Consider the following 12,021-nt stretch of genomic DNA (forward strand, 5'->3'; position numbering starts at 1 on the left):
GGTTAAATGTCTGAAAATACACATTAACATGAAACCAATGAAAAGCAACACAAGTTTATGCAATATAAGGACGAATTAGCTTTTGTTGAGTGTCAAATCCAGTACCACTGGACTTGTACTTTACTTGAGTATTTCCAATACTCCACTACATCTCATAGGCAAATATTGTACTTTTACTCAACTACAATAATTTGTAGCATTAGTTACTAACTTTACTTTAGCTTTCATTTTGATTATTATTACAAAACATAAATCCACTTCAGCCCTAAATAAATTTCGGCCATTTGAAAATAGCCCATCTACAAGCTCACAATGTGTCGCATCACTACGCATTGTGAGCTTGTAGATCTGCTATATTCATGTTATACATTTGAGAACTTGAAATGGGACATTCTGCACAATGAGTACTTTACTTTTAGTACATTTTAAATGCCAATACGTTTGTACTTTTTGCTTAAGTACATTTTGAATTCCAGACTTCTACTTGTAACAGAACAAGTCACAATACCACAATGTAGAAATACAAGTAAAAGTACTGTATTAAAAACGTACTCGAGTCAAAGTACAAAAGTATAAGCATCAAAAATATACTCAAAGTACCAAAGTAAAAGTACTCATTATGCAGAAATGTCTCTTAAAGTTTTCAAAATGTATTAAAATATTTTGAAAATAGCAAGAATGCAAGCTCACACCGTGTTGCAAAGCAACACGTGAGATTGTAGATCTGCAACATACATACATACATACATACATACAGTTTAGGGCTGAAGTGGTTAGTGTATGTTTTGTAATAAAAATCTACAAAATAACTAGTAACTCAAGTTCATATCATTGTAGTGGAGTAAAAGTACAATATGTATCTCTTGAGATGTAGTGGAGTAGAAGTAAATGTATTGAAAATTGGAACACCAGTTAAGTAAAAGTTTCTCAAAATTGTACTCAAGTACAGTACTTGAGTACTTAGTTACTTTACACCAAAGCCTGTGTCAGCATCACGACCGTCATGGATTAACTTCAACCTGGTCTTTGCACTTTCCCTATTTACGGCCTGTACATCTACATAAACATTCAGATTTCAAATATAAAGTTCTTACTTCATGGCCACGGATGTTATAATTATGCACGGGTCCTCAGAAGTACCTGTATCTTCCGTAATGTTCATTAAAGAGCATTTTAATCCGATCGGTGGCCATTTTCCTCAGAGTTATAATGTAGCATAGTGCAATACACCTCCCAGTCGATAGGGTGGCGTAGTTTAAAGCATATGGCGAAAAGACGGAGAAAATGGCCACCAATCAGATTAAAATGCTTTTTATTGAAAAATACGGAAGATACAGGTACTTCTGAGGGCCCGTACACAATAATAACATCCGTGGCCATGAAGTAAGCACTTTATATTTGAAATATGATCGTTTATGTAGATGTACGGACCGTAAATGGAGAAATTGCAAACACCAGGTTGAAGTTAGTCCATGACTGTCATGATATGACAGTTAGTCATGTTTCAGGACTAAAACAAAGACGGTTCATATTCACTTCACACAGCAATGCTTCATCCTCACTAGTTGTTGCTTTTTTACCAAGTCAAATAACAGTGAAATTACACGCCATTTCATCAATTCCTTAATGTTAAGCAGTTAATTAGCTAATTAAGCTATGTCACTCCCTTCGTCAAGAACGAGTCAGTTGTTTCGGTTTACAGAGTTTATTAAAACCCTTCAAAACTGTGAGAAAGAAAACGTAATAATCAGCATAAAGAATAACAGAATACAACGTGACAAAAAAAGGTAAAAAGGAAAATTACAGCAAATTAAATCACCTTTCTGGCTGCACTGAGAAACAAAGGGAAGTGAAATGAAGTCCAGGGATCCAACATAGCACAAAACGTGAACAAACTGAAACCAAACAAATAAACAACCCATCAATGAAACTCATAACATTTGCAAAAAGGGAACTTAACAGTGTATCAATATAAGACAAAGTTGCAGTTTTAAACACACCTTGTTTAGCTCACCATGCTGCACACAAACATTTCATGCCTCCGCTCTGGAGGACATGACTAGAGTGAGATGAAATTCATGGCCATGGCAGGCGGTTGCCATATAAGACGGCTGACGCCGTAAACAGGTAGGTGTTGCCAGAACCTTGCCTCAACCAAGTAAACTCAGCCTCAAAATAATCCCTCTTGACAGTAAATATGTTGCGGCAGCCAAAAGCTAAGTAGCTAACACACAGCTGCAGAACACTTACCTGTTTGGTGGTCTGGATGGAGATGTTTTCACAGTCTGGTCACAGTGTGTTTTAACAGCTTTTTTCACCAGCCTGCTAAACACCGATAACTCTACTCGACGTCCATGTGGAGTAACGTTACTTTAGGAGTTGTTTATTTCACTATAAGAGTATTTTTCCTTGCAAACACAGTGGGTCCTTTTAACTCTTTTAACAAAATACTATAAAAACTGGTCAAACATTGGCCAAATTGTCCAATAATATAAAATAGCCAAAAGAAATAGCCAATCTGCAGGCGTTGTGAGCTTGCACATCTGCTATTTTCACAATATTTATCTGTGGAGTCAAACTAAATGTAACGCCTCTAACTCCAACTTTCCAAGTTCTTGTCAGGGTGGGGGGTCCCCAGTTCAAATATGATTATTTTGGGGGGTCCCCAGTTCAAATATGATTATTTTGGGGGGGCCCCAGTTCAAATATGATTATTTTGGAGGGTCACGGCCTGAAAAGTCCAAGGGCAGGGTTTCTCAAAGTAGGTGCCCCGGCCCCCGTTGCACCCTAGGGTGCCGTGCCACAAGTCCAGGGCCCAGGGTGGGCGCAGAATACTTTGATAATATTTGGAAATCATCAATGTATCACTTCAGTTTAACCACTTCGCCTCACTGCGTTCTTTTTCCATCTACTGCACACCAAATCTCTTTGCCAAAAATAGCCGATCTACAAGCTCACAACACGTGATGTTTCACCATGTTTTACATGGTGAAACAAGTCTTAAAGTAACTTTTTTTAGCACAGAATCAAAAACGAACAGAGGGATTATTTGTTTCCAAATAAAAATGCGAAGTAATCACTCACTTACTCACGCACGCACGCACGCACGCACGCACGCACGCACGCACGCACGCACGCACGCACGCACGCACGCACTCACTCACTCACTCACTCACTCACTCACTCACTCACTCACTCACTCACTCACTCATGGTGTTTTACCTCAGACTTGGTGGCTAATGCTGAAAATGACTGGATGATATCATTATATCCAATTCTCCTTGGCTATTATTATACCTCATTTATAAAAGCTCTGTCACTAACCTTATTCTGGGGCTTTAATTTCCAACTCAATTAGATTAGAGAGAAGTATGACTGAGTATTTAAACCTTTTGCAGGGGGGAAAGAGCGAGGGATTTAAACCACTTGTGCCTCTCTGCTGTGGTAAACGATAAATACTATGTCCATTTGACATTGATAGGGATTTTTTAAAGATTACCTCTGTCACGATTCACTAGTTAAATTTAAAGAAATAAAAGATCTCTCACTTTTTTTTCAACAGCTTTTCTGTTCAAGATGTACAGTAACACACCCGCCGACCGATTTGTGAAATGCTAGATTTGAGCACTTCATTCAAGCCATGGTGCGACCTATTTCCAAGACTGAAAATGACCATTTCAAAACTTAAGCCAGGGAAACAAATAAATAAACAAGCAGCATGCAATATATGTCAGCATTGGACTTACAAATCAATCTGTCTGCTGAGAGATAATGAGAAAGTGGTGAGGGAAACACAGCATTATATGAAAAGTCACACTCGGCTCCTCACACTACAGAGCAGAAGTAACAGACCGCTCTGCATTATGCACCTACTACTATGTTGTTTGCACAACCTTTGCTGTCACCCATGTATGTAGAGATCAAACTTAATGCCTGTTGCACACAAGTACAATAGCCTGCATAGCCTGCCATTAACTGGATCCGAAATTAACAAACTTTTGGACATGCCGGCATTCTCTCCCCCATAGCTATACCCAAGTCCTTGTTAGCCTTCCTTTCTATCTTGTCTTCCAACCTTCTCTTTATCTGTCTCCAAGCCACCCCTGAAATAACGTTAGTGTGCACCATACCTCAATTTCTTGGGGAGCCACATTCTGTTTTTGGTTTTCTGACAGAAATACGGCTTCTGAGAGAAATACATCTTCGAAACCCCTTCAAACAGATCTTTGATATAGAAGCAGGGGATATGCACTTTGAAAACTCTCATCATTTTGGGATCTGAGCCGGCAGTCAGTGCCCATGTGGCTTTCCCAAACATACCAGCTGAAAATAACCCTGCCATGTTCTGTCCTGTGGGATACATCATTGTGGTCAAAGAGGGTATTTACAATATCTTAAGAATATCTTAGCTACTGGCAGGACTAGTGAGAAGGCCTTGCAGAGAAAGGCCCTCCACTATAACTAAATGGAACCTGCAAAGAAAGTATGTTTGCCGGAACAAAGAAGTTCATAATGGAGCTATACCTTTATTAATCGGGCTGTGTTTAGCTGGGAGGCTGGTTATAATATTGGATTTAATATTATGTTCTATATTTCAAGTATTACATTTAGCATTGGACTCAAATATCATGTTGTGAATTACAGAATGCTATCTTTATCCAGGGGTATTTAATAGTATTATGGTTGTGGAAACAAACATTGTTTAAATGTAATACGATATACTTACAGTACTAGAATCAATTGATTGATTGATTGATTGACATTTTTATTAGGCAAAAGAATGTAAAACAACACAGTTGCATTTGTAATACTTTTGTCTAAAAGGTCTGACCAAAAAAAGTCCTTGCGGACTTGTTTCCGTTGGGGTCCTTGAATTCAAGACCAATAAGACCAATAAGATCAATGAATCACTAACCTGTGCACGCATACAAAAATTGCACACACACACACACGCACGCGCGCGCGCGCGCGCGCACACACACACACACACATTTGAATTCTTTATTTATGTCCACATAAATACAAGGTCTAAAGGACACAAATACTGGTAGTGCAATTTGACACTGTGGGTTACTATGGCATAAGTGCCGAAAAAAGGCAATCACAGTTACAGTTATACAGTTATACACACACACATAGGGCCCAACAGGCAGTATACAGCTTAAGGGTACAGATAGCAGCGCCGTCTCCAAATAGCGCGACTGCCAATGATAGCTGACACTGAGCAATATTTTGCTAGCTGTTTGGCTCTTCTCTTTGAGAGACCAGCCATCTGAAAGCCTCTAACAACTAGCTTATGAACATGGCCCAGGCTGCCAAATATGAAAACTAAAAGTTTACAATTGTAGCCCAATTGCGACATGGTCTGCTCTAGCAGTTGATATTTGAGCACCTTAGTTATAAAGGCTTCTTCTAGGCTGTGGTCAAACGTACAGCCAACCTCTAGAATGAGAACCTCTCTACTGTTCTCATCAACAACAACAATATCGGGGGTATTTGCTGCTATATCAGAGAACATTGAAACATCACTACACAGATTGAACATACTCGACTTCACAGTGGAGTGCTTATACAGCACTGGTGCAGGTGACCTGAATGTGGAAATGATACTGTCTGCAATCAGATCCACAATTCTATCATGTCTACAAATGTAAAGCCCTCTGTACGCATGACAACCATTAAGGATGTGGGCCATGGTTTCAGTAATCTGTGCGTGGTCATGATGTATACAGTGTGGGCTATGGCTGTCAGGGAGCCAGATGGAAAGGTTAAGCTTAGATGGTAAAACCTGGAGCCTAGCTTTTAAGGTGAAGGTGATGATCGCCTCATCAAGAGCTACACCTTTAAACACTGTATGAGACACAGAGTGGTCAGCGGCCAGGAGACAGGCAAGCTTTCCTTGCAGTCTAAGCTCAGTCCAGTGCTTCCGTTGGCGTTGTTGTTGCGCTGACATGAGGTGACCACGGGCGTTGGTGAGTGACAGTTCATACCCTGATCCACAGATGTTAATAGTGGCCTTCACGGATATGTTGGGGTCAGATATTACCTCCTCGGATGCGCTAACAGCCTCGGAGTCCGGCCCCACCCACTCCAGGGTCACATCTGACCAGCCGCAGAGGTCATTCAAGTCCAGCCAGTCTGACCACACCCCAAATCCGGCGGCGCGGCTGTCCAGCTTGCCACTCGGCTTCTTCCGGTAGCCCAGGAAGCTTGGTTCTGACCCACGTGCCAGCGGGACCTTGCGCTTCTGCAGGTCCAGAAACAGAGAGGCTCTGGCCTGCTCTCTGACGTGCTGGTCATCACTGTTCAGCATGTTGAGGAGATGGCTGAGTCTCGTGGCAATGTAAGTCCATTCAAAGTTAGGAACGCCCAGTCCGCCCTCCTGCTTGGTATGGAAAATTATGTCTCGTGTTGAGTGAGTGTTCAGTCCAGTCCATTTTCTCACCATATGCACAGTCCTGTTGTTCATTTCACAAAGAAACTTACGGGGAATATGTACATTGGAAAACAAATGCTGAACTTTAACCAGGGCTATCTGTCTGACTGCTTCAAGTTTCATGATGAGTGGCAGGGGTGATGAATTGATTAGATCTAATCGCCTGGAATAATCAGAAACAATTTCATTCACTTGCTCCTCCCATTCTCCTACCACATTAAATTTATGCCCCAGATAGTTATATGTTTCATGACGTGCGTAGACTCTTAGTGGCTTATTATTAACTGTAAATGTGGGAATGACATCTGTTTTTGCCCTGTACCAGCGGTTTCCTCCGCTCCGTCGCTCATAGAAAACAGCACATTTTGTATCTTTAACCTCTAATCCAGACCACTCTAGAAAAGAGTCGGTTCTGGAGAGCATGGTGTTAATGACATCCTCCTGCTTGGAGGCTATTACCACATCATCTGCATACCCCTGGACGGGGTTAGGGGAAATTACATTGGGGGGAGCACAACTGCAAAGCCATCTTAACCATTGGTTGGTAGCAAGTACAAAATTGACTGCGCTCCAGGGACAGCCTGTCTTTATACCTACTTGGAGTGGAATTGGGACTGTGAGCTGTTTGCCACAAATCACCTGTATAAATGAACCAGAGTAAACATCCCTAACAATGTCAATAAAAACCTGGGGTAGATGTATTTCCTCTAGGGCTCTCAACATGACATTATGTGCTAGGGTTCCAAAAGCATCACGGAAATCCAAAAAAACTGTAAACAATTTACTGGACCCATGTTTGAAATCATCAATACCCGTTTTCAGACAAAACACATGTTCATTCATGCCTTGCCTGTTAATATAAGCCTTTTGCTTGGAAGATAAAATATTCTCATCTACAAGCCAAGGCAAAACACGTGCAAGAATACATTTCATAAACACCTTATAGATTGTAGGAAGAAGTGAAATGTCTCTCCAGGTTGATGGATTGTCCGGGATATTGTCCTTTTTGGGGATTCTGTGGACAAGAGCACCCTTCCACGACTCAGGCACTCTTTTATTCTCCAGGCAGGTGTTAAAGATTGCTGTTAAAACACTTGGCTGTGTGGCCTTGAGAGACTCGTAAGTGACGCCATCCATGCCACTCGATTTATTATTGGGGAGAGCGCGCAGCACTGTCTCCACCTCGGCGTGCGTAAAATGCGCGGTGTCGGGGAAGCAGGCTGGCTCCGTGTGGGGTAGCGCGCTGTGCCATGGTGGTATAGGGAGAGGGTCGCCAATGCGCGTTTCTCCCCGACACTTCCGCTGATAATAGGACTGCACTTGCTCGCAGTTATTGGGGCACGGAGGGGGGCTTGGAAATTCGCTATTGTTCAGGACAATCTGGATCGCTTTGGATCGTTTGCATTGCCAAAGATAGGACAGCTTGTTTCGGCTCACCTTTCCCCTCCGTTGGTCGCCTCTCGCTGGTGTTAAGGACGGCTGCACCGTCTCTCGGATGTACCGTAGTTGCGATTCAATCCAGGCGGTGAGTAGTCCTGGCGTTGGTGCCTCTGGAAGTGATTCCCTCACCGGGAACTTTTTCAGGACACGGGCGGCGTATTTCAGGAGGGGGAGGCCAAGCGGGCGTCCCCAGTGATTCACTGGTGTAAAAACTCCATTCCTGAAGAATATTCCATTCAGGAGGGTTATAAGTCGTATCCAGCCTCCAGGATCTCGCGAAGAAACGAAGTGGCGTTTTTCGTCACGTTGTTTAGAATCCAGGCTTTTCCTGAAGGCTCTCTCGCGGATCTGAAATTCAGACCACCGCTGCTCATTCAGAGGTTGAACCGTGTCAGAGAACTCTGTGTGGGGCGGCAGCTCCAGCTCCGACGGGTGGTTTGGCGTCGGGTCATGGGGAGTCCATTGTTGTTGATAGATTCTCCCACTTTGGAGCGCCCGCTTATAGGCAACCTTGATCGCCGAGACTAGACACATAGCCAAGAGTAATCTCCACAGAGTCATTTTGCACATTACTACATTTACGGCGGCAGTTACGACGGGTGTGGTTTTAGATGTCAAACATCTAAAACAGGGTGCGCTCCTTCACCTGCTGCCGTGCAGTCGCCACACACACACACACACCCACACACACACCCACACACACACACACACACACACACACACACACACACACACACACACACACACACACACACACACACACACACACATGCACTTCCAGGGTCCCAAACAGACTAAAGTAGAAACACACAAATGCACAAACATGCATGCAAGCACATGTGCACACAAACACACACACACACACACACACACACACACACACACACACACACACACACACACACACACACACACACACACACATACACATTAGGAATTTAAAAAATCACAACTAGAAGTTTTCGACCCAAACGGTACCGATTTGTTAAATTTGGGGTCTTGGCCCATGGACTAATTTGGTTCAAAAGTATCAATCATTTAGTTGAGGACCACCTGGAACCCCCTCAAGGACGCCTGGGATGTCCCCACTGAGCTAAATAGTGTTTTAGACTGTGCTTTCAGGAACAGATACAGGGTATCGGTGGTGATCCAACTGTAGAGAGGATGTATTTTATTTTATGGTACTGCTTTGAAGTTCTGCACCATTTCTCACAGAGTTGGGTCAAGTGTTGAACTTAACTTGTGAAGCCAAATAACTCGGTTCTCAGCTGTTTTTCAGGTGGAAAGTAATGGTCCCTTTCTTCTCGGAGTCCACAGTCTTGGAGTCTACTCAATAAATCATATTTCAAGCTAAGCTTCTAAAGCTACTCTCTGGCTGAGAAGTATTTGATTTTAAGCTAGCAAACATTTCCCATCTGTGATGAGTCCCGCAATACCCTCATATCCCTCCAACTCATTCAGAGAACCCACAACAGTGGTGTTTAGTTTACCAAGACGGTTCACCTTTGGAAAAGCAGTGAAGCTAAAACCCAATCAGACTCACGAATGCCATGTTGTGCTCCAGCATACTGAGAACACAGAGATCCTTACTTTTGCTTTGTGGCTTGGTACTACCTATTATCAGTAACAAAAACAGGATAGCCAAGACAGCAAATATGTCAAATAAATAGCAGGGGTGAAAATCATCTGCTGACGGCAACCTTTGAGTCCCGAACAGTGAAGATCTTGCCAGTGCCATTATTATTAATGAGCACCGTCTTGTTGACAATGGCAATGGTTTTGCCCTCTGTCGGCATTTATACTGCCAATGGTAGTTCTCTTGCTTTCTCTGCTGTGTCCGAGACAATACGGCAATATCATCTGCATGGTCGAGGTCGGTAATCGTGATGGGATGTACTGCCCAGTCTTCCTCCAGCGTGAACCTCAGTGTCTCCTCCCTGCCAGATCGATCAATCAGTTCAAACTGATGGGGCCAGTTTACTTGTCAGGTGAAGGGAAAATATAGTTTTAAAAGTGTTTGGTAGAGCCACATGCCAGTTCAAATGTCACCCATGGAACCAGCAAATCACATCAAAGCACACCAGAGCGCTCATTTGTCTGTCTTTCTTTATTTATGTTTTTTAGTTATTTATGTTAGGTTTGTCTGTAAACCTGATTATTATTATTATTATTTCTTTTTTTTACAGATTTGATATGCAGCATGCATGCATATCACAGTGATTGTGATTAAATATATTTAAAAAAAACATTTGCTTGGTTTTACTTTTGTTCATTTTTGATTCCACGGGAATGTCTCTGAGCAGTAAATATAGGTTGAAAATAAATGAATGGTTTGGTTATGTAATTTTACATATTTCATCAAACTTCCTCCACGTGATTAGGAAACAAGAAGGCCTACATTGTTAGCGGTGACACCATCTACCCCTTGAGGATATAGGGGCACACTGGAGATCTGTAAATGATTACTCTGTGCTGCTTCAAGGCCAGCCACTTAGAAAATTTAGTACATTGTGTATGTATGACCATTGCTGAGACAAATCAATTTCCTGCACCAGCCCTCACAGTGACAGCAGGTTCACTAAGATGAGCAAATGTCTGTATCTTGGCATACTGACTGGCACAAAAAGATTGTGTGGAGGTTACACCCTCCCACACTGTTGCATACCTTGTCTCCAATGTGAAACAAATAAAAACAAAAGGTGACAGACACACTGTAGAGCGCTAGATGAATAACCAAAACCCCCAGAGATCCCAGTGCCAGGCAACAGATGCTGATAACTGCCTCAGATTAGGCCCTAGATTGGTGTCAGCTCCCGCCAAGACTCCGAGGCTATATTTACAGCTCCATCCTCCGCCCCTGCCATGATGGTGTCTGCACCGCTGCGGTGTGTCATCTCCACTTTAACTCTGGCAATGGCATCCACTATAGAGCACCAGGTGTGAAATAGAGATTAAATATTCATTTTGAGCTATAGAATGCTTCCAATAGGAAGTGCGAGACAGAGGTGAAGCAGATTGTGTTGCTCAGTGATACACTCATTCAGAAGGAGCAAGGCTGGGACGGGCCCACAAAATGTCTGGGCTTAGTCATACTTTAAAGGGTCTCTTGGTGTTATTATATTTTCATGGGCCCTGGAATTGCTGGAGGTGATCCTGCTGGCTATTGCCACAGCTTTATTGCAGTCCAGTCTGCCACCACAACTTTTAGAAGAAATAGATCTCCAGATCATCTCAGGAGGGTTATTTTAAAACTTTCTCTTTTTTTTTGCACTTTTCCTATCAGTGTCCAACTGTGCTGAGGTAAATGTCAATGTTCTGTTCAGAGTTCGATTTTGGACCTCGCGGAAGAAGGTCAAGGCTTATCAAAAACACCCCAGTCAGCATTTACGTCAGTGGGGATGAGAAAGACAGCACAAGGGCGGAGCATGTCTTTACAGCATAATTATGAGTGAGAAGCCACTGAAGTCATATACCCAACCATGCTATAGTCATGGTAGAAGCATATAGTGATGATATTATTATAAATAAAAATACATCTCAAGTATGATGCAAAAGAAACATAGCACAGACACATAGGCCTACCTTTCAATCTCTAAAACAAACAAAGATGAATTACAGATGGAAAATAAATGGTAATTAATTGTCCACTCTCTCCTCGTCCAATGCAAGACATTCCAGGCAAGTCCCCTCCAGACCTAAAACAAACAAAGATGAATTACAGATGGAAAATAAATGGTAATTTATGTCTTCAGCATGCAATAAGCTGTATTCAAGGGGATTGTCGAGAGAAGATTGTTGGTCATGTGTGCCTGGCACTTGTTCCGTTATAGTCTATATTCTATCATGTTCTATGATGGTTTTATAGTTTACAATAAAATGGAAAAAGCATTACAATGTGTGCTGACACTTCAGAATGTGGACCTTTGGGCACGCTCTGCACTATCCTGTGAACCTGTCTATCATACAATACTGTATTGTACAATTTATTATGTCATGAACTAAAAGAAGGGGGAAATAAAATAGAATATTATTTTAATAGACAATGGTATCATTCAACGTGTCAATCCTGTTAAGAGGAAGTAAAGCCTTTTACTTTTACTGTATCGATTCCATAACCTATCCAACAAAATCCTGTTTTTTTTTTT

Source organism: Gymnoscopelus microlampas (assembly GCF_963454915.1).
Source record: "Gymnoscopelus microlampas genome assembly, chromosome: 7".
Lineage (NCBI taxonomy): Eukaryota > Metazoa > Chordata > Actinopteri > Myctophiformes > Myctophidae > Gymnoscopelus > Gymnoscopelus microlampas.